This window comes from Dermacentor andersoni, chromosome 6 (genome assembly GCF_023375885.2).
Source record: "Dermacentor andersoni chromosome 6, qqDerAnde1_hic_scaffold, whole genome shotgun sequence".
NCBI lineage: Eukaryota > Metazoa > Arthropoda > Arachnida > Ixodida > Ixodidae > Dermacentor > Dermacentor andersoni.
Genome location: NC_092819.1, coordinates 48,617,838 through 48,641,957, shown reverse-complemented (window position 1 = coordinate 48,641,957; position 24,120 = coordinate 48,617,838). Strand labels below are relative to the sequence as shown.

At 48.9% G+C, this 24,120-nt stretch overlaps 1 long non-coding RNA gene across 1 annotated transcript; it reads right to left on the bottom strand.

The window, feature by feature from the left end:
* Positions 1-2,252: 2,252 nt before the first annotated feature.
* Positions 2,253-23,895, bottom strand: LOC129382334 (uncharacterized). Its single transcript, XR_008610416.2, has 2 exons — positions 22,734-23,895; positions 2,253-2,712 (listed from the first exon to the last, which is right to left on the bottom strand). It is a non-coding gene; the product is annotated as an uncharacterized lncRNA (long non-coding RNA).
* Between the last annotated feature and the right edge of the window lie 225 nt (positions 23,896-24,120).

The window sequence follows — 24,120 nt, the reverse complement described above, 5'->3', positions numbered from 1 at the left end:
GTTATAAGTAATGCGTTTTAGAGGAATTTCCGCCAATCTGTGCAGTATTAATTTTGGAAAAAAAAGGCAAACAAACAATAAAAAGAAAATAAATTTTTAAACATTTGGAGGACGCTCAAGCTTCGCCTTTAAGAGTGGAACGCGATAGCATTCAAATATCACTGACTGCTCCTCACGCTTCTCGGCAACTGCAGCTTATGTAACCGCAATGTTTACGGGGAAACGCTGGCGGCGAATGCTATGCACGAACTCGAGCTTTCTGGTAGAAACGCGGCCTCTTGCGTGGACATATCCCGGGGGTAGTGCACAGCCGCCCCAGAAAAACGCATCGTTTTTCAGGTTTGAGCTCTGTTACTGTTTCGCACTTTCAGTATTTAAGTCCGACAATATTTAACATAGACGGCATTCGCTGTCGGTGTTTTATTTCATGACATTTGTTTGTGAACTGTCACTCTCAAAATTTCAAGGAATAACTTTGTCAAGCGTGTAAGACGAGGTATGAACAACTTCAGCGATAGAGTGGTGTGGCAATATAACTCGCATATACCGCACGTCGTAGAGGAAGGCGTGGCGTATACGTATACCTACCTACACCGGATTTTCTGTGAAACAACGCTATCGTGTTAAACAGTTCGGAGAATTTTCATCGCCCGGTTTTTTATCAAGCAGCTGCGCCACAACTATAGGATACGAGCGTCTGACCTCTACAGCAGAAACCTAGTACCTTATCACGACACCACGTTGGAACGCGGCAGTTACCGCATATTTTACCTGGTGACTGGCAACTGCGCCTTATCTTTTGCGCATTCAAAATGTGAGTGAACTTTCGCACTCTACGGCTAGAAACCAGTAAATTGGCTACCACCTTAAAGAACAGTGCTGTCGACGCTTGTGGCTTCTTGAACGCGGAGAAGACATTGTGGGAAGGAAACACTTTGCTTAAAGCCACAGTGACCACAACTGAAAGTAATTTTTCATTGTCAGAAATGTTCATGCTTGAGGTCAGTTGCACCGGCCGATCACTAACTAAGCCGGTTCGTTGGGTTTAATCCGTATTCGAAGGGAATAATATCACTTCTAACTCGGCGCTAGTGTTTGCCGAAGGCAGGAAGCAGTACGTCCATTTGAGCCTCAAGGAGCCCTTTTAAATTAATTTTGAGTGCAAATAAAACAAATAGGAATTGCGGCATTGCCGCAGCTGCGGTTCCGCCGGGATAAGTTTCATCGCGCTAGAACGATTATATCATCATGGTTTCTCAACTAAAATATGTTTAAAAATTCGTAGATGAGTTCTCTTTAACTTCAATGCTGAGCTGTGCCAGATTGTGAAGCATAGTTGTTTATAAAATTAAATACAAAACTTAGTAAAGTTACATTATGCAACGAGACCTCATGGCACCTTTAGGTTACTGCAGTTAGATTAGCATAGTTTCTCGATGAAGCAAACTTTGAGCGTATTCTAAAGTGAATGGCTGTTGTCAAGCTAATTCTTAAACTCGTTGTGACGTTGCTAATATAAGGAACCACTTGCGAAGTCTGCTTAGTTCTCTACCAGGAAAACCTCATGTTTATTCTTATGTGAAAACCTGTTCTGAAGCTAATGCTGAAACACACCTTCACTTTGCTCCTAAAGTGCTACACACAAAGTCTGCTTAGTTCTCCACCAGGGAAGCCTTGTTTGTGTTTTCAAACGAATTCATGTTGTGAAACTAATGCTAAACACACCTTGACTCCACCCACAAGGCACTACACACAGTGTGCTTAGTTCTCCACCAAGAAAGCCTTGTGTGCATTCTCAAGCGAATGCCTGTTGTGAAGCTATTGCTGAAACACATCTTGAGTTTACTCATAACGCCTCACACATGAAGCCTGCTGATTTCTCCATAAGAAAAGCCTTGAGTGTATTTGCATATGAACGCCTGTTGTGAAGCTAATGCTGTAACACATCTTGTATTGAGTTCCTTGTGGATTTCTGATTACTCATAAGGAGCGAATTAGGAGCGTAGCAGAAATTAAAAAAGAAAGCATTTTCATAAGTGTAGCCCTGTTTGCTTGGCAAAAAAACGTACCATATTACCACCATTGATGCAACATTGGTGCAAACAAGCCTACTTCATTTGCGTAAAGTGCTTCGGCAATTGCTCTTTCCTTTGGGAAGGTTTTGTTAACAGTTAGTGATTCTCAGGAAAGCATATCGCGGAATTAGTGTGCATTATTTTACCTAAAGAAGAGAACGATAGTACCCGTATATGTAATCATAAAAATAAATCAGTGTTTAATAGTGGAGTCTGTTCCAGCAAGCGCCGCATATATGGGCTGCACGTTACAGACGTTCAAACCTCCCCAATTCAGATCATCAACTCACTTACTTCCCGGTTCGACATCCTTTCTTTTTTTCCGTAGCACTGATTGCGCTCCTCGGCTTCGGACAGTGAGGGGATCCGTCTTTCTATATTTATGTCCTTGTGCGGAAGGCCGACAGCGATAAAGTACCGATATGTCCCGTCAGCGCAGCTGAGATCGCCCACAGAGCGGTCTTTAATGCTTCCGACACAGGCGGCACAGATGCACAGCCTCGAAGGTGCATGCTAGCCTGTAACGCGTAACCTTGGAATGTGTTGGTACGAGCCAAACTTGGGGGTAGATCTGCGTCTCCTTAGAGGACTTGATGTAGACAGTCTGCAGGCCAGTCGGCAGGACTTGTCCATAGACCTACAGCAAGGAATGCCGATAAAAAGTGTAAAACAATCCATAAAGAGTCGATAGAGAGTCTATGGAAATTTGCGTACAGACATTCGTTAGGCGACAAAGCGAAGGAACTGGAAGACCACAAATGCTTAGACTGTCCGTGGACCAGTCTATAGGATTTTTCTGTAGACAATAACCAAGTGCATGGTCATAAGTCTTTGGACTGTCTATAAACTACTCTGTACAATTCGTTTATGCATAGTATATGCAATTTATTCATAGACACTCTGCCAACAACATAAACAAGTGTGAACGGACTTTCTGTGGGCCGTCTAAAGAAGTTTTTGCAAAGGTTGGATCAGCCAATTTGGCTCAGCGATCGTTTGGCACCCCGTCTCTTTTCGGAGGAATCTTGGAATGGTTATATACGCGCTCCATTTTTCGATAGACCTGTCGCTTAATCTAGAAAGGCGAACGCCTGCCAACGTACGCGGCCGCGTCCTTCTTTCGCCGCCCGTCTTGCCACTGCAGCTTTCCGGTATGCACTCGGGCGCTGTGCTACTCCTCTCGTGCGCCCCCTGCTTTGGACCATATCGAGACCGCCGCCATATAGCGTGCGCAGCAGCGCCTTAAGTGTCCGCGTAGTGTGCCCATTATTTTATCTCTGCCCGCTCGGCGCTTAGCGTCGCGGCCAGCGAGCAGCCTTGGAGAGCAAGCTGGCGTTCTTCACCTTGGGAGTGGACCAACCGAAGGCCCCGGTGTAAGCCGAGGTGCCCGCGATCGTCTCCTATACAGCATCGTGTGTATGTGTTCTACGTGCATGTAGCGCGCATCTGTGTGTGCGATAATCTACGCCGCAGGCCTTTCTTCCTTCTATACGTATTCCCGTCGCATCAAGCGATCATACCGCGGGCTTCCGTGGTCGGGCCATGCGTGTTCCTGCTGAGTCCCGGACTGTCCTGTGTCGTCAAAGGATTAAACGTTAAGATTGCTATACTGATGTCGGTGCGAGAACGTTATAAAACCGGTTCTTTCTCTTTCTCTCTCTCTCTCTTCAATAGTTTGTCACTGTGCAGAGTGTAGCACGTGTAACATATTCAATGTTAAACTCTAACGGGGGTTAATTAGACCTCAGAGTAAACCTTCTCGACGACTCTGCAGTGGACGCACGGCACCCAATATATGCGTTTCTGTAGCTGTGTTGATGCCTTCAAAAATGCAGGCGTAGAGAACTGGAACGCTGGAGGAACGAACGAGAGATCAATGCAAACGTCGGCTATCAGCAGAAAAAAGGTCGCTCTATAGCTTCGTTTACGTGAATGCGGCAGCAGCCTGTCGAAAAGAGGCAACACACACACACGCACACACGCACGCACACACGCACACGCACACGCACACGCACACACACACGCACACGCACACGCGCACACACACGCACACACACACACGCACACACACACACACACGCACGCACACACACGCACACACACGCACACACACACGCACACACGCACGCACACGCACACACGCACATACACACGCACACGCACACACACACACACACGCACACACACACGCACACACACAACATATAGGCTTCGCATGCCATAGCGGGGGACTCAAGATTAACTTCCATCGCGAGGGGGTTCTTTACCGTACGCCCAAATACAACTGAGCGGGAATGTTTTTAAGCATTCTGCCCCGATCGAAATGCGGCAGCCGCCACCGGTGATCGAACCTGCGACGTCGTGCTCAGAGGCAGAGCGCCTGACTCACTGAGCTTTTACCGCGGCGTAAGCCTTGTTCACTTTCATTTCTGGCCTATTCGTGCAACGTTGTCAAATGCGTCGCGTTGCTCCGCGCAGTTCACCGATTGCAAGGCCGTTTCGTCCCGTGTTATTTCAGAGAGAGGGGGGAAGGGGGGGGAGAGAGAGAGAGAGAGGCATAAAAATTGTTTAATGGAGGCTGGAGATGTTTACCACGCTGGAGATGTTTACCTCGCCATATGCTTATATAGCGTACACTACACCAGATTATGAGCCTTTCTCAGACACTGTAATTAAACATGCGAATAAACGGACAACGAAGCCATATAAAGCACAGGGGAAATTAATAGTTATGTGTAATTGAAATGTAGAAATAATGGGGTAAAGGGAAGCGAAAGCAGATGAGGAGGTAAGTTGCTGCAGGTGGGCGTTATCTTTTTGTCAATTTGCGTTACCATTTATCTTACGATATATATGTCTACTTGAAACGTAACAGTTACCTTTCCCTATACTTTATCTCGCTTAGTTGTCCATTTCTCCGTATGGTTGTGACTAAAGAAAAATGAGAGAGAGAGAGAGAGAGAGAGAGAGAGAGAGAGAGAGAGAGAGAGAGAGATTTAGCCCCTCGAGTCCCCTATTCTCGTCTCTGGTGGCCTCGACCAGACCTCTCAGCTACTTGTTACTGTGTGCAGGTTCTGCGCATGTGTACTATGCATGTACGAAATGCGTCCTTCCGTAAGTCAACGTGCTTCGGTTTAATTCGCGTTTGGCACGCAATAGCATGTTTCCCGGTCCTCTGAGCGCGCACACTATTATGTATTAAAACGTGCTTTCAGTCGAATATGCGTCGCGCAATGTTTTCGTTTTCCCGCTCGCCCGACTACTTCTCGGTACATTTTCCCCTCTTATTAATACCCCTGTTTACTCCGATCTGGTCGCCTTCTTCAAGGTCCCGCTGCCTCTGAGGAGGAGGACAAGGTTGTCGTCGATTCGCACGGTGGACCGCTTCTATAGCTGGAGATAGCATGCGCAGTGGGCGCTTTCTTTAGTGGCGTGACCAAATAAGGAGATATTGACACCAAGAAGTGGTGCCTGCCATACTCCTGTTTCGCATGAGAAACACGTATGCGTCACAAGTCGCTGGACATTGCGAAGACGACATAAACACAACGCAAGATGATGTAAACACAACAAATACTCGGCGCACAAAAATGCAACTATAGCGAGAGAGAGAGAGAGAGAGAGAGAGAGAGAGAGAGAGACCGCAGCTGTGTTGCGATCACAGTATAGATACTTAAAACTCAATAATGACGCATATCGCTCCTTCGAAACGAAAATGAAATGGCACAACGTGCAATGTTAGGCCGAGTAGTACCGAAGTGACTTAGCTATCGCCACGCGTGCAAAAGTACATCACAAGGACAACAGAAACGCATAATACAGTGGCATAAACACAACATGTGCACGATGCACAACGTGTCTATTAGAGAAAAAAAAAAAACGTAGCTTGAAATTTCACACGCATAGCACAGGGCAACACATTTATATGCGTTTGCATCTCGACAGATATACTACCGAAACCCAACAAATGCACACGCAATTAAACATCTGTAATATAATATAATAACTATAATGTTTTTTTTCTGCAAAGGTTAACTGTGATCGAACAGGAGAAGCCACAGGTTGGAGTCAACGTTGTTGCAATCACAAAGATAATAAGTCTCCTTGTCGAAATGGTGGTTTCTGTCTGAGACTTTCCTTGTTCGTGCAGTCATCACGAGCGGTACTGGGATTTAAAATGCAAAATGTCGCAATAGCGCAAAAGTTTACATATATATCGCTGTTTCAAAACGACTGCAAGTCGTCGTCGTCGTTGTTGTTGTAGCGGCAAAACTGCATCAAAAATGTAAGCTGTGACTACTAATGAGGCCACTGTCCCATTATCGTAGCTAGAAACAAAGTACTAATCAAGAGAAAAATGTAGACAGAAAAATAAAACCTTCTACAATAGGTCAAAAGCAGAAGCAACCCAGACTGCATACTTAGAGAGTGACATAAAGTTGCAAATGTGTGCATCTCACGCGCATTGTAAAGACAGAACATGACCTGAGATATGGCATGGGTAGCCTCTAATAATGCTGAAATCGCCGAGTTCACTGCAACATATATAAAAAGTCATTGACGTGAACAACTTCTTACGGCGTTATAGCGAGATTTAAAAATAAAGAAACATAAGCAATAAAAGTTATTCAATCAATCAATCAATCAATCTATCAATCACACCAAAGCAATAAAATGTCGCTGACACGCGAGAAATTCACCATAACGTTGCAATGTGACAAAGAAAAAAAAAAGCTTGACGAGAACTTCTCAAGAAACAAGAGCCATGTCTCTATTCGCAAAAATATCGCGCACGGCTATAACAAATTATCTTTATATATAGCGACATGGAACATGGACAGAACAAAAAAAGCGTTGGCAACGCCTTTTGCGAGAGGAACTTGCTCGTTTTATATTAAACTTTTTTTTTTTGATCTCGTATTCCTCGAGATGGAATAACTTCACTACAATTGGCAGCGATCATGCACTGTGAACGAGCGCCGTCAGCCGAGCCACATTGTTGGACAATGAAGCAGCCAAGGCGACGTCGCAGCAAAATTAAGGAATGTCCTCGTGGCGCGCTTCACTTCGGAAATGATAAAATATTTGCCTTTTTCTAGAATTTCATATAGGCAAGTTGGTTAACACCGGTGGAAAGGAAACGCGCTGCAGTGCTGAACTAATTGAACTATAATGCGAAGCATTCTTCTCCGAGTCCACCCTGTTTTGTGGTGGGCGAGCCTGTCTCTCCGTTTTCGTGCACCGATCCCGGCGGTAGTGCAGTCTACGTATAATTATGTTCCACAGGGAAGCGGTTCGGTATACGTGCATCGTAGACCGGGTATACCTGCCACCGGGCTTTAGTTTGCTTTCAATCCTATAACTTGCTATTACAAACATTTTCTTTTACTTATTGCAAACGTAAACGCCCCTGCAGCCTACAATATCTACGTAACCTTTCGCCACACAATAAGTACTTCGCATACGAATAGTACGTACGATGCAGGCTTCAATTCATACACAACACAGGCCTCACAGCACACATATAATACACATATACGCTCCAAGAATTATGCCTTAAGGGCAAGCCTTTATCGCAAAAAAAAAAAAAGTACTTCGCATACTTACAACCGCTTTCCACAAATCATGAACGCTTCGCATTACGTAGACTTCAACTACAGTTGAGTCTGCTAAGTTTTTTTATCCATGAATTAGAATTATACATGTGGCACGTTTTCCTGTTTTCTGTTCATTCGATCGTTTATGGATTTCACCCGATTACTGCGCGACGGGTTGTCGGGAAAAAACCCGACTCGTTTGCGAAATTTCGCCAGATTTGTTAAGCTTCTAGCGAATATAGTGTCTCAGCGCTTCATTTCGACACGCGCCCTTTCCTTTCTTGTCTTTCATACATTCTTCGGGAACTCACCGGAAAGTTCTGGAAAGGAGAGAAGGAAGAGACAAAGCAAAAAAAAGCAATGTATGTATTGACTCACGCAAATGTCACGAAGTTCGCACGACCGCGTCGCGCTGGCATATACGCTTCTGGAGACGCCGAACAAAGAACGATCCGCTCTGTGTGTGTGTGTGTGTGTGTGTGTGTGTGTGTGTGTGTGTGTGTGTGTGTGTGTGTGTGTGTGTGTGTGTGTGTGTGTGTGTGTGTGTGTGTGTGTGTGTGTGTGTGTGTGTGTGTGTGTGTGTGTGCGTGCGTGCGTGTGTGCGTGTGTGTGTGTGTGTGTGTGTGTGTGTGCGCGCGCATGTTTATGCGCGACGATCTGCTAAGACGTTGGGGAGATGCTGTGCGCGCGACCGTTCGTCATATGACATTTCGCGACGCTAAATCTATATGGTGGTGAGCTTCCGATGGTGAGCTTTCCCCGATTTGAGAGCACCCTCACTTGCACACTACTTGGGAGTCCACTATACTTGGACGGCGAGGGATTCTCTGGCGCATTCGTATACTTTATAAGTCCGTGAAGCAGGGCGTGCTTGTGCTTCTCGTTGTCGTTACACAAGCGATAATAGCAGTTGCAGTGGCGCAGCAGAGACGGTGGGACGTACACGTGACACTCCGAGAAATAGTGAGAGAAAAGAGGGAAAGGAAGAGAGGCCTCGCTCGGTGTCTTCGTGCAGCAGCTGCTCGTGAGCCCGTGTCGCAACGCGCAGCTCTCTCTCCCTCTCTCTCTCTCTCTATCGCCTTCATACTGCAGGAAAGCTGCTCTGCAGTGCAGACGAGGCGGCGCCGAGGATGCCGGCGCACGTCACAAACGGAACGAGAGCCGAAACACAAAAGGCCGCTAACTAGTTTTCGTTGTTTATTTTTTTCCCGCTTATATAGGCGTGCGCACTCCGGGAGACCGCAGCGTAATCGACGACTAGGCGTTGGTATAGGGCACAGTCCTCCCGCTGTGCTGACCGCTGCTCGTCCTGGAAATCGCCTCCCACACGCGCCGGCTGTTACCTAAATGAAGACGTCGTCGAGCCTCGCGTCGTCTTTTCGACGCGGCCCTTGTCGAAGGGATCGTGTTCCGGCCTTTACAAACCCTTTGGTCACATTGGCCGCCCCGTGCGAGAAGCGAGAACTCTGTGAGGTTCGTCTCAGTGTTTTCGTTTTAAGCTGTTGTGTTTTTCTTTCCACTGGAACGGGCGACTGTTCGGTAGTTTGCACCGATTCCCTTACGCGATTACATTCGTGCTACTAATGCGGAGATGATTCGTGTGCATTGAGTTGCAAAGCGTACCATTACGTGCATACGCTCAGCTTGCACGGGTTTTACGTGGATTGCTCTCGTAAACGTAGCCATATAACTTGAAAGGACGGCAGTTATGCGTGAGCCTCGGCGAAGACACGATGGCCGTTTTCCAGAACTTGCGCAAACCTGCATAGATGGATAAAAAGGATGTTCAACATGAAACGTAGGAAAAATGGTGTCGGTCGGGGCCTTTTACCGCATTGGAAAAACGTTAGCACGATCAATCGGTTGCGTTTTTAGAGCAAGAGTGTAAGAGAAGCGCGGGGGAGGGAAGGAAATGGCTTGATCGGGGGCGCTGTGACCATCCAGCAAGTTCTAGGAGGATGTCGGCAGCCATAGAGCTACTCTCTTCTTTCTCCTTTTATTCCCTTTACCCCTTTCCCCAGCACAGGGTAGCCAGCCGGTATTTACACTGGCTAACCTCCCTGTCTTTCCTTCCCCTCTCTCGCTCTCTCATGCCCCCTCCCCCCCCCCCCCCCCCCGCAGATACAGCCTTCCACGTGTAGTTATAGTTACATCCTCAGGTCCACAGACCTACATAATAGACATTGAGAACGATGCCTGCTACTATTGCTGCCGCTGGATTGCGTACGAGGTTTACGGTGCCTGGAAGCGCACGCATCGAGGCCGAGGCACCTCTTTGGAGCGCCCTTTGTCAGGAGATCGAGAAGGAGCGTGTGCTCCTCGCCTCTCATTCTCTTTATATCATCTTACCACTTCCCCCGTGCAGGGTAGCCAAGCATGATTACTTCTGGCTCATCTCCATGCGTCTATTTACATCTTTTCTCTCTTTCTGTTCGCCACTGTGCCGTGGTTTAAGAATTTCGCTCGAGTCAGTGCACTGTTGTAACAGTGTGACACCGTTCTGACACTCTGTTCTGACACACTGTTCTGAGCGACCACTCTAGTCTCTACCAATGATCACCAGCATAACAACACACAGTGACATTCATAAAGATGACACAGTCTATGACACCGAGGCTGAATACAGCCTCAATCGTAATCTTACGGGCAGCACCGCTCGCACGGATCAATTAATTCTTCAATTAATTAATTCGCGTTTGCATGCTTTTTGAGTGCAGCGCTCATTTCCGGCGTCGATCCCGTCTCGTCGCCCGCGCGCTGCGTTTTCTCTCCTCCGTCTCGCTCGCAAAAGCGACACAGGCAAGTGCAACCCTGCAACGCGCGACACAATGACGTATCCCCACGTCGCTGTGCACCACCGCTGGGATTAGGATGACCGTCGCCGAACCATCCCACTCCCACCGCTCCCCGCGAAGCCCCTTAGCGGAGAGATAGCGATGAGCGGCGCACAAGCCGGCGCTTTCCCATCTCGTCGCGATGGTGCCCGTTAAGCGAGCGCAGGAGCGCACGGGCAGCTGACGCCGCAACAAAAGGCCGGCCCGAGGAGAACGTCCGCGGTGCCACGCCAGCGGCTCCCGTGCCAAAGGGGGCTCCCAGCGTGTCCAGTTCCATGGCATGGCTGCCTCGAACCTCCCCCGCCATTCGCCATTGTCCCCGAACAGCGAGGCACAAAAGTGGTGTCCGCTTTCTGCACTATCTTTGCTTTTCTCTTCGCTTTTCGACAATGTGCACCCGACTGGACATGGGTCCGCGGTGGCTGGTGGGGTGATTCAGTGGACGGCGTCGGCAGTCCAGAGAAATAAAGAGTGGGTGGACACCCGGGACCCCCTTGTGCACTGCAGCCTGGCTGTCACGTGGCTTTAGCGCTGCTGCGTGGAGGTAAGGTCGTTCATCGAAGGGAGAGATATATAAAAAGAGAGAGAGGGAGAGAATGGTGGACCAGTTCCTTTTTCTAAGCTCCCACCTATACACCGCCCTTTCCTGCAGGGAGCCCTGAAAGCCCTGCACGCGCATTATTCGGCAGCCTTTAACAAATCACAGCTGCTTTTTTCTCTCTTTCTTTTTATTTATTTGTTCTCGTCTGATACTTTGTCATTCTGTCTCTCTCTAGTAGTTTTTGTGACTCTTATTTCTGTACTCGCTATGCAGCACGGGGAGACGTTCTTTATGAGTCACAGTGTTCAGTATTCCGCTTTCACGAGAAGCGGTATAGATAAGGGTGCGTACGTGCATGCGCACGTTTCCGCTCGCACGTACATGCAGGTCGAGCCAATTAAAACACGCACGCAAACCTCGCAAGCAGAAGCGGGGTCGCCAGCTGCCGCGATTGCAGTGCCACCTCGTGTTTGGCCAAGCTTAGCTTTTGCCGCTTTTGCGCCACTAAGCCACATTTAACTAACCAACTAACAAGTACCACCTCACTCTCTGAGTCAAACCCTGTGCCGCCTTCCAAAGGACGTGCCGTTCGAACGACTCCGCATATCGTCCTCATGCCGCTTTGCTTTCGCCATCTCCGGCTTCGGAGAGCAGCTGGCGACCAAAAGAAAAGAAGCGGAGAGGGAAGCGTTGCAGAGCAGCACTGACGGCCTTGAGGGGAATTCCGAAACGTCGCATGCGTATGAAGCATTTTGAGAAGATCGGATCGTCTCCGCTGCCCCGGGCATTCGAAAAACGCTTATGTATACGGTATCCCGGGTCGGTGCAAAGCGCCCATTTCGGCGACACTATCTCTGTGTTTGCTCTTTCTTTAAACCTGCACGGTACTGAATTGGACCGCATTATCAACGGGCACACTCTAGCAGGTGCGTCTTTTAGTTCTTGCTGATTGGAGCAGCCATTGCGAGTGTGCCCGCGGTACCAGTGTACGAGGCGTTGTGCTTTTGTGCTGGGTACTGCGCCAAACAAAAGTATCACCAAAAGTGATCTAGATGCAGGCCCAGGAGGCGCTGATCTTGCTAGATGCTTGGAGTTGAAGTGTTCTTATGTCAATTTTCGACCTCATTACTTTAAGGCAAAGGAAGAACGCTGACTTGCTGAGCACTGGGGGGCTATTAAAATCGCGAGAATGTGTTGTTACCGGTTCCAGTGCGGTCTGACAGAGTGTGTACTTGGATGCGCCATGTAGTTTATACGAAGTACATCTAGCTAATGCTTTCACACTACAAACATCGCACGTCCTTACTCGCGCTGTAATTTCACGCCAAAGTCACATTTCTGAAGCGCTTGAGCAAGGAGTCACTAATGAATCATTCAGCAAGGGGCTGCGATAGCTAGGGGTTTTGCAACGACGTCTGAGTCTCAGTGAGTTGGCACGTAGGTAAACGGTCCTGCGAACCGCTGAACACGACGAAGTACCGAAGGACGAGACACTGGCTCATCGTTCGGCGATTCAGCTGACGGTTCATCATCACTGGACAGTAAGACTTCCAAATTGTTGTCAACGTGCCACAACATGGACTACATTGCTAATGCCCAACAGCGTGATTGGCCTTTTGGCATTAAAACACAGTGATGCACATCTGACACCATCGCTTCGGATGAATGTACAGCTGTAGCTGCGAAGAGCTATTTGGTTGAAGGGGACTTGATCGCCCTGCCAGGCCACCAATTTAATTTTGTAATCACACAGCGAGCATAGTCTTTAAGTCTAACTACATGGCAACCATCCTTCCCTTCGCTTTCTATAACTGGGCTTGACGAGGCCTTCTGAGCTGGGCTGTCGCTCGGCCGCCCGAGCAATGTTTACCTTTCAACCCTTGAGCCAGCGCTGGGTCACGGGTCTACTTCGCTTCATAAAAAGTGTAAGCCCATAATGCAGCGCATTGCACGTCAACAGTCTTTCGGAGACTTATAATGAGTATATCGTGTACTATAATCATACATACATTTTAGACAGGACCTAGCCCTCATGGATACAGGTATCTACTATATACCACGGACTGTTTTGAGGGAAGTCTCTCATGGGCACGCGTGTTCATATACCTTCGCGTTCGTGTAATCGTCGTCTACTCCGCAGCGTGGTTAAGCGTGAGCGATGCGAATGTTCCCATCTTTCGTTGTTCCTGTACGTTTCGAATCGCTGTGACGGCACTCTTTCTGCCGAGTGACGACGTCGTTCTCTGCCTGACGTCTGCTCGGGACGCCTCCCCTCTTCCGCGCTCCGCGTACACGCTCATGACGATCTGCTTCGTCTTCGGTCGCTCCAGGCGAGCTCTTTCCTCCTCGCCCCACCGCTCTGCTGCTGTCTCTGAGAGCTCCGCGAGTACGATGTGCGCGTCGTCTGCGAGAGTTCAGACTCGCCACGGTTTCTCCATCAAGCCGTTTTCTTCTCTTGGCCCCGCCGCAAAACCCCTCCGTCTTCTTCGCAGCCGGAGCGAGCTATTATTTACACGCTCCTCGCTCTCGCCCGCCTCGAGTTAAGCCTCGAGAGGCTGCAAGCACCCCCGCTGCACACTGCTCCCCCGCCGTGCTGTTCGCGCAGAGAGAGAAGCATATATGCTCCGGCTGTTGCATGCATGCCTTTCTTGTCGTCGACTGCATGGGTCTCTCGCCTCCCCCCCCCCTCCCCCTCCCCCCTGAAGTGGCTGCTGCTGGCGTGGAATGAATGCTCCGTGCGCACATGGTCGCCAGGGCGAACGTGCATGTCACTGCCTGCAAACGGAGTGGGCACGCCACGACGTGCAAGTTCCCGAGACGTCTGTCATCGGGCAAGGAGTTTTACCAGCCGTGGCCGTTATGTTTGTAAGACCTTTCCAACGAGAGCTATCTGGGCGTCGCCATAAGGCCCACAGGATTGTTGTGAACACGCGTGTACTCTCGTCCCCCCCGCTCATAAGCTGCAGAAGTGACAGACTGTTCTCTTTGTGCTCATGCGCAACATTCGAGAGAGGAGGTGATCTTTGTCTCTCCGAAGGAATGGGACGAAACTACCATCGTCATATCGCAAATGTAAACATGCTGGAAACCCCGTCACATAGGTCTTCCATCGTCGCCGCTGTAATCGGGCCAGTTAACTCTGCTTCGCGTGGCATCGAAAGGTTTCCTTGAGCGGTGCTGCGCAGTTGTCTTCACTAATTGCAGTTTACGTTCTCGGCGAAAACGCCACGCCCTCCTCGTTACTCCCGCAATAGCAACTTCAATTGCAGATCGCACCTGTTCCTGTGTGCGAGGGCATAGCTTCTTTCTTTCTTCCTTTTCTTTCCTTCTTCTTGTTTTTTATTTCGCTGTAGCGTAATTTCTTGTATCCTGGTCACGCTACCTATGGTGATGCGTGACGGCCGCAATAAGACTGGTACTCCGCGTACTGTGTGTGACGAGGGTAACGGGTAATCGCCAACGAACAGGCCACAGCGCAGACAACACCCCGTTGCCGCCGCAGAGGCCGAGTTGAGGCTTCACGGCGTTCCGCTGCAGCACACGTGGTTTCAGGATCGAATCGACCGAATCCCAGCCACTGTGGCTTGCAACGATCCCATGGGAAGGGAATACAAAAACGATTGTGCCCCTACATGTATAGCTATACCGTTATCAGGGGTCGAATGTTTCGAATGCCCATCGCATTTGAGATACCTCGAAAGTCCAAACTTAAATCTCCAGCCCTGCACTTGTGCGTTGGTTATAGTCCCGCATTGTGGCCGTCGTCTGACGTCAAACCAACCGAGGTGTTACTGTGACGAGGCTGAACGACCTGTCTTTGGTACAGAGCTTCTGTGGCAAACTCGTGAAAAGGATCGAAAGAAGGAGTTCTTCAGACGCTACGAATTGTAAGTCTTCGTTATGGGACACGCTAATTTTCAAGCTTGGGGGAGTTGGTAAGACGTTTTGAAGAGGGATGACCCATAAACAAGGCAACAAATGCAGAAACTCATGAACGCATGGAAGGCGTCATGCTGCGCTTTGTACGTGACAGTCAGCCAAACGTTCGATGGGTTTGACCGCGGCTGTCAAACGCACTCGAGTTGACAGGTAAGCTAGGTCAGACTTCAGACTAACGTATTGGCTCCAACGCCACACTACAATTGTGTTGCCGGGGGTAGATGTGGACTCGGAGTGCTAGCAATGCTTTGTGAGCTCTACGAGCTCTGTGCAAGCTGCATGTTCGAGTTCATTTTAGTTCCCGCTATGCTCTTTGATTCGATCGCAACTTAGAAAGTGTCAGTGCGCGTGAAGTGCGACGTCAAGCGAACAAAATTGACGAAACGGCCCGCAACATTGCGACTCGATGCTATATAGGTTTACGTGGCATCGACAACGAATTATCGGAAGTGAAATTTCGTAAGCAGTTCCCGACAGGTGTTTCTGCTCTTTGTAGGCGCGAACTCTTGTGCAAACCCGAGAGCCATTTCAGTCCTTTGTGCCATCTGATGACGTCGTCGTAGAGCGCAGATGAGTCGCGTTGCCGAGCGACAAATTGAGATTCTCCATATGCACCGCACTCTATCGTAGCCTTGGCTCTGGTCCCACCACACTCGTTCCCAATGTTCCTTCGTTTTTTTTTCGAGCTCTCTCCGCCAGGCAATGTTTTTGCTAGTCACTTTTACCACGGCGGCCGGTAGGCGTTGTTTTACATCTCCCAGAGCAAACGCCAGGGACGCTCTTGCACTGTCATTTCCCTCGACGTTCCCTGGGCGCGGCTCCTATGCACACGTGACAAGCGAGCCTATAAGGGCCGGTCATATATCAACCCAAACACGTAGTTCTTTGCCCCGGCCATCTACCAGAGATCCGGCCCGGGCAGAACGCGTGCTCTGCAGTGCTCCACGGCCCATATAGCCCTGCAAGAAAAGAGACGAGCAGGCGGCGCACAGCTGAGAATGTTCTCGGCTCGCGTACTTGCGTGGGTCCCATCAGTCAACACAGCGGCCGCGCGAGCGAAAGCCTGCAGGGACCAAAGAGTGTCTCTCTCTCTCTCTCACCATCTCGAACGAGGGGCGGAGACCCCTAGTCGGCGATCCTTCTTCGCATATGCAAGCACTTCTCAAAGTGCCAGCGCGTCGCCGTAAGTCTACAATAGCCGCCCGACTCCTTCTTTTCCTCCCTAGCACACACCCCTGCCGCCTGGCGCCTTCTTGGCTTCGATCCATTGGCCGCCCGACCGAGCGCCGGGCATGCCCTTTCGCTTCCTCGAACCCTTCGAAGGTAGTGTGTGCAATGCGCTCGCACGGGGGCCTGTGCCGAGTGAAAGCTTCGGCAGCTGTTTCCAACTGCAACTTGGCGTCGAGGAACGCCGGTCGACATGAAGCGGTGTTTGCTAGAACATTGTTTGCTAGAATTGCAAAGCTTCAACGCTGCGAAAAGGGAGTTTGGTCGCCTTTGACCCGCGGTGTCGGATGCCTATTTCATGCACCTCCTTACCGAGTTGGTCGCACGAAAGGTGCACTTCGTTACAGGTTCGCCCGCCCCCCTCCCCACTCCCCCCGCCTTCCCATTATTTCGGCGTTGTAGGCGTATGTTTGGCGAGGATAGAAAGCGCGCTGAAAATGGCTCGAAAGTAGTGACGTCGCTTCCAGAGCGAACGGCGTGGTTTAGACGTGTTGGACATGAGGAGGCGCTGCGAAAATCACGCGGGGAGCAACTTCCTGAAGAAGATTCGCAAGGGTGGCTGAAAGGGCCTGATTGGTAATGTTGCATCTTTGATTAGCAGCGCGAAGAGCTACGTTGGAAAGGAGAGAATTGACAGAAAAGAGTGCTGACTTTCAACAATTTTCTTTTTGCGCACATAAACCACGCTTAAGTACCACGCCATGGCCCTGCAGAAAGTACAGAGGGGTGACGCGTGTTCAGAACTTTACTTCCAACAAACGACATATACAGATCATGTGTCTAAATATTGCACTTGTTTATCGCACAGTGACAATGAAGGCGCACTTACGTAGCGCTCTCCAGATTTGTTAATTTCATACGCTTCAATAATCTCTCTAGTTTGTTCTCGTGGCGACTGATAATTTGTGTGCCTTCGAATGTAGGTCTGGAATGATTGCCTGCAAAACAGAAAAAGAAAGAAAGGAAAAAGAAAACATACCTGCAGAACCAATCATAAGAAACTCTTTGTTGCTTGCGCAGTAGGTGTTTATAACATTCCCCTTTCCTGTGGCCGCGAATACATTGGTCAGACGGGACGCTGTCTTAATGAACGATTAAGGAAGGTGCAAGAATAATATCTTTAACGCCGTTTCTGGTCATCTCGGCATCCCTTGCCGAGACGATTATTGCACACCCATATTCCAAAGCACACAAATTATCAGTCGCCACAAAACAAAACAAAAAAGAAGAAAAAAGAAACATGGAGAGATTATCGAAGCGTATGAAATTCCCAAGTCTGGAGAGCGCTGTACAAGTGTCCTTTCATTGTCACCATGTGCTAAAGAAGTGCAATATTTAGACACGCGATATAAAACAGAGTTCAGAACACGTGTCACCCATGTGTGCCTTCTGCTGTGCCATAACGTGGTACTTAAGCATGGTTTATGTGCGCAATAAACATTTCTGTAAGTCAGCGCTCTTTCACGTCACTTCTCTCACTTCCCATGTAGCTCGTCGCGCTGCTCACCAAAGATGCCGAAAAAGATGGCGCTGGAAATTTCTTTGGAAGGTAGCAGTGATCCTAAATGAATAATTGAAAGAAAAAAAAGCAACGACGGGAGGAACTTTGCAAATGTAACTGCAGAAAAACTAGGGTTTGTTGTTTCTGTTAAAGGTCTGTGGTCAGCGACGCTTCGCGTAGAAATAATTGATCGCTCATGATGTTCTTTTCTTTAAAGCAACATGACATTTCAAGAAAATAGCGTCAGTTCTTTTCTGCCAACAGATTTCCCTACATTGCGTGAGAAATTTCAAAGCGCTAACACTTAAAAATTACGGGACCGCTCACGACCGATTCGTCGAGAAGACAACCAAAAGCAATGTTGCCAGAATGTGTGGGTTTGGTGGTGGTGGGGGGGGGGGATAGAACAGGGGTAGCTTTGTCTCCTTAGATCCACTGTCATACTGGTATATTTAGCACGATAGCTGAGTCAGTAATCAGTGATTTCAGACTTGGTTGAACCCGGAATGACCAAAGGGCTCCTTTCGCTCTATTTCGTGCCGATTAATACCATATATATAGGCGAGTCGCTATTCGGTCCAGTTAGAGAGGGCAAAAGTGTGGAAGGGAATCGCTGCAACAGTTCGGCCTCTGTGCTGTGGTTGACCCAAGGACTGCGGGGGAGGTTGAATGCAGGTGGTGTACAGCTCGCCGTCTGCGGTGGCTGCGTCCAGGGCCAAAGACCACACGAAAGAAAGCGCTATGTAAGGTTGCCGTAATATGGCCAGACCAGCCAACAGTGTAAGAGCGGTTATTTATGTACTATACTTTCTACACGTCACTTGCACGGTTTATTCACGAATACAGGCTGCGCGTATTTATTTTACCATAACATGTATAGAAAGCCGTCCGGTCAAAGAATAATAAATTGGCGTGTATAGCATGTGAAATCAGTTAAAAGGGAAAAAAAGAAAGAAAGTCGCAGCTTCGCCCGAAAGGGAAAGCATCGATTGCGGTAGCAAATTAGTAGACAGCTATACGAAGTAAGCACAGTAGTCTTATCGGCCGTATAAACTTGTAAACGTTCGCTTACTAACTAAATTAAACAAGCAGGGTGTCACGCGCGCACAAGCAAATATTAACGTATCTCACTCAATGACCGCGGAAACTCGCTGTCAAAACGCTGGAGTGAGGAAGCACGGCAGCAGCAGCGAGCGAATTGACCTTGCTGCTGCCTCTCGCTTCAACGCGATCTAAGCGGCGAAAACACAGCGCACACGAAGCTATCAGCCTTCGGCGCACCTATAGGCTCTGTACTCACCGCAGATCGCTTTCAAGGCAGGGCGCGCGCGACCGCACTATACGCAGCAGCCGCCCGGAGTAGAACGCCTCCCCTCCCTTCCACCCGTGTCTTGCTCGCCACGAAATACGGCACGCTTCCTCCCCGCTTTCCTCCCTTGCGTGCGCGAGACTGAGCCGACGTCGTCGGCGCACCACCGCACACTTTCACTCGCACGCACATAGAGTATACGGCGCCCGGCGACGACGTTATAGCCCCTGGACTTTACACAGAACATCACAGCGACGGCGACGGCAGAAATGCGCCTGGATATGTTCATGTAAATGCTATCGCAATACTAGAAAAGAAAGGAAAGAGCGCTATTGCGCCTGGATTTCGGCGCACGTTAGTATAAGCCTGACGTGATCGCAGTACATGAGATCCCTCAAGGACCCGGTCCCTCGTAGCTCTGCACTGGACCAAATAAATAAATCGCTAAATCAAACAATCGATCCTTTCTCTCCGTAGACTCTGCATCTGATGACAGCGCGAAGCCCCCCCACAGCCAGGCCCTCGGAGAAGCGCCTAGCTCATCTACTCGGTAACTTTCGCATCTTCATACCACTCGCGTTATTTCGAGCTCACGCTTGAGCTCCCGCGCTCAAGGAAGACCCCCGGGCAGTGACTTCGAACGTTCTCACCGATGAGCTCGCTCCCTTCTTCACGGCCCAGCCCGGCCAATTCTAGCATAGCCCTTCTGCGAAGAGACGGCTATGGCGTCTCGGTTTTAGCTCGTCGCCGCGCTTGCACCGCCCAAGCAGTCTGCATGCGGCCATTTGTGCATGCGTGCCTGGCTCGGGAGTCTCGGCTGGCACTTGTCCGAGCAGGGAACCCGAGCATGCCCTCGCTTGGAGCGCTGCCACGGACGCCGTGTAGAAGTCGTTGTCGGTGGACGTCCTGCTGCCTCTTTCACTTCGTTCAGTCGCGTGTTTATTTTTCTTTTCTACGCCTCGCGAGAGACTCGAAAAAAAAAAAAAGAGAGAGAGAGAGACCCGTTGAAGAGATGTTACCTCACGCCGGCGTAACGCAAACGCAATGACGTGGACAACGAACTGCCTCGGTGTCGTTGTTCATGGAAGAAAAAGAAAGAGAGAGAAAAAAGAAGAGTACAATGAGAAGAAGGCAAATATAGAATGGGGTATGCGGGAGAAGAGGGCTCTCGGCGAAAGGCGCAGTGTTGCCCGGAAGTACTACAGAAGCGGCGCGCTCTCTCGGTGATATTCCACGCGCCGCTCGGTGCCATTCCGAGCCTGTACAGTGCGCAATCGACTCTTGCTTGGCATTTGCATCGTGTAGGGCGCTTTTTTGTGGGGTGGGTGGGAGAGGGCGGGAGGAGGCGCATTTTGGACCTGCACTGCGGTGTTTACCGTTTGACGCTTCGCCAAAGCCCAGCACGCGGCGCTGAACGTCGCTTAGGACGACAGCGATCGGCAGCAAACGCGGATGCAGGACCCGGCACGACGGATTGCGCGCGACACAGCTTTGCACAATAGGACCGACGCATCTGTTTATATCGCGAACTCTCGGACTGGTCTCGGTACTCGCCTCCGCTATTCCCGTCACCACTTTTGTTGGCACGTGCTTCTCATTGCTATAGGGTGCACGTCGGGAAATGCGTAATCATGGTTCTATGCCAGCCTATATGCTCATTCCCGACGGGAGAAACAAAATAGTTGCTGAAAGTCGCGCCGGGTCACAGTCGGTAATTAACAGTTGTATCGGGTTGAGAAAGTGTGACACGAAATCAGAGACACGGCTTGGGCTGTGCTGTTGTGAACAATGTCAAATGGGCGCTGTCCAAATCCACGACTCAACGAGGGGATGCTCCGAGTAAGAAAAACAGATCTCGAATGCTACGCTTTTTCTACCTGCAAACGCCAGAACTAATTGGATGAGCCGCAAGTATACGCCAAGGGCGCCACGTATTCAGCACCACCGATTCCTCCATGTTGTGAATATCGAGTTGACCATGTGACCCAATCATAGAGGCTGCGTCAGCCGTACGAGTCAATCAGATCTCACAAAATGGCGCATTCGACAATACTGCAGAGTTTGACAATGACCAAATTAGCATCCCGGGCACGGACCACGGGAGATTCAAACGGGTGTGTTGGAATCTTTGTGTTTTTTCACATTTACATGCGTGGCATGATGACGCGTGAGAGTTCAAAGTTTTCTCGCCGCTTCTAGCCATCCGTTCTGGACGGCTGGGAGGATTTCTGTACGCCATCTTCACGAGCAGAGTAAGGTGCATTCCGATGAAAGTTTCCCGAGGCACCCTTAACGGCTATGTTGTGGTCAATATGTGGAAAATGTGGCTGTGAGCATGCGGGTGACTGACAGTCACAATTCGTTTGAATGCATCTTTTTTTGTTTTTGTGCTGTTGCAGGAGTAAATTGCGTAGTAACGGCTACAGATGCGAATATAATGGCCGTGGCAAGGCGTTTATCAGTATCTTACGCGGGGTGAACGCGGAGTCACGATATATTGAGATGTATTGTGGGTGAAGTTATCTAGGTAGGAAAATTGATAAAACACTTTGGTGAACAGGGGATCGTGTGCATTTTAGCCTTAAATTTTTGCGTGGGAGACGTCGGCATCAATGCTGGTGCTTGCTACTCATCGCTTAACAAGTGACAGAAAACACACTATATATAGCGCTTTATTTGGCGGAGGGATGCGATACGGCGTGTTTTCTCAAGTCTATACTTCTGATGATGATGATGATAGCAACTTTATTGTACCGCCGGATAAGGAGGCCCCTACTCCCCGTCCCCGGCACACAGGCCTTGGGGACGGGGGCCGGAACCTCCGCGATTAGAAGCAAGCAAAGAGGTCTTGACTTTATGCAACCCCACGACACCGTACCTCACCTCGCCTCACTTCACCTCTGTCGGCTTCAATTCTGCGATTGAAACATGCACTCTCTTACTAATAAATTTCCTTACTTAGTGCAATATTGTTAACTACTGCAGCATATTGTGAAGTGCAATGAAAATAATGTCCGCCTCAATTACCAATGCATCTGATGTTGCTGAGCACTATCAGTTACTAGCGAGATTTTTAACGAATCTCTACAAACTGAAATTATAATATTTATCGTAACTTGTTTGGCAAGTAACTAGCTTGAGTAATGCGGTCTTGACTGGTTACCCGGATGATCTCGTCTTGTTCTCGCGACTTGTCCGGATGTGCTCGTTTGAGTGCCCGGATAACGACTCTGGCTTTTGGCTCAAGGCCGTGCCACGGCCGAAACGTTAGAACATTAAACATGCAATTTTCGTAAGTGTGCCCTTCCGTTTCTTCAACTACCTATGCACCGGACCTACAGAACTTTGCCTCGAATTAGATATATATACGTGCGTACCCACATGCTTTTGTCTTCACGGTTCGTTGAACGCCTGTCTAGCCTCAATTTAAGCGAAATGCTCTGACTTTACACACATATATAGCACCGAAAGAACGCTGAAAACAGTGGAGAGAACACACGGAAATATTTAGAGTGCTACCCATCGATTTCGTAGAAAAAAAAATGGCGCTAATGTTCTACAGACGTCATTTGAATAAGACGCAATTTAAACAGCTCCATGTAGGGCATATAACCGAAAAACAAAAGCAAACGTACAAAAAAAAAGACTAATCATGCAACAAAACAAGGTTTTTTTTTTGTTAAAATATCGAAATGTTGACCTTCGCTTACATCTTGCAGTCGACGACTGTATACCGAGTCAGAGTGATGTGTACTCGCTGGGAAAGAAAGAAAGAAAGGGAGCAATGTCAAATAAACCGCAATGCATTTCATCTAGCGGAAATCTAATCGTAATGATGGGTTCCAGCACAGGGTCATGTTGTTGTGCTTGAAGAGGGTCGTGTTGCTGTCCTTGCCAAATAAAGAAAGGAAGGTGATTGATTCCATGTCGAGGCATTGAACTCACCGTTTGCGTCTGCGCGTGCATCGACACAAAGTAGCACTGACGCCATTAGTGAAATCCTACAGTCCGTTCATGTTAACGAGCGGGGCGAACGAACCTGAAACTGCGAAACCTGCATTGTGAACTGTGGCGGAAAATTTCGCTGACGTCAGTGCTACGTGTTCGAACGCTGTATACCTACACAAAGAGCCACTAAGAAGCAAATGCAGCAGGTCAAGTGAGACTGGTCAATATACTCTTTAAAAAGTCCGTTTTTATCCACTACGAGGGAAAACGTTGATTATTATTGCAACAAATGAAAGGTCACATTTTCTTTCTCTCACATTAAAACAAAAAAAAAAAATCATGCCGGAATTTCAGCCTCGGTACACGTATATGTGACGTCACAGATTACCAAGCACGTTCTGGCATTTCGGCCCGTGTACAGTGCCGGAAATGTTTTCAAAACCGCTGCTACACTGAGTCACTTGTTCCACTAGAAATCGGTCTAGTCTTTCTTTGAAGATAAACGATTAACAATAGGTTCGAGTAGGCGCCGTGTAAATTCAACACGTCACGGCGAACTGGGGGTTCTATTCATAGGCCTCGTCAAATTCCGCCATATTGTCGGCCTTTTTGAGACAATCAGAGGTGGCGTTGCGGCCCTGTGGGCCAATAAGAGATGACAAGACGACGGATTCGACCAGTTGGCCGCATTTTGACGATGTACAATATAGCACCCTGAACGTCGCAAGTTTTGATAACGGTTAGTGCGCCATAATGACCCAAATGCAAAAAAAATATGACTTGAAATCCGCGATGTCGCACCGACTTACCGACGCCGGAGGGTTTCAGGGCGAAACTGAAAATTCGAAACTCACTCCTTCCTTTTCTTGCTTCAGTGTAAACAACATTTCAGCGTGAAATTAATGTAAGTAGCATATAAAATACTAAGTTCACTGATTTAGGATGTCGCTTTAGTGTCTCCTTAAGGTTCAAGCAAACAAATAATAATGATCATCGTCGTTGGAGCAGGTGGTGGACCTTTTGCACGTGATTACAGCCAGAGCCGTACTATACTGCCAGTCTTGCGTTCTCGTCGTCGCTATGCACTGTCGTCGGGTCTGATTAAGTATGCAGTTTGACCCGCCACTGTGGGTCAGCCGCTGGGGCCTT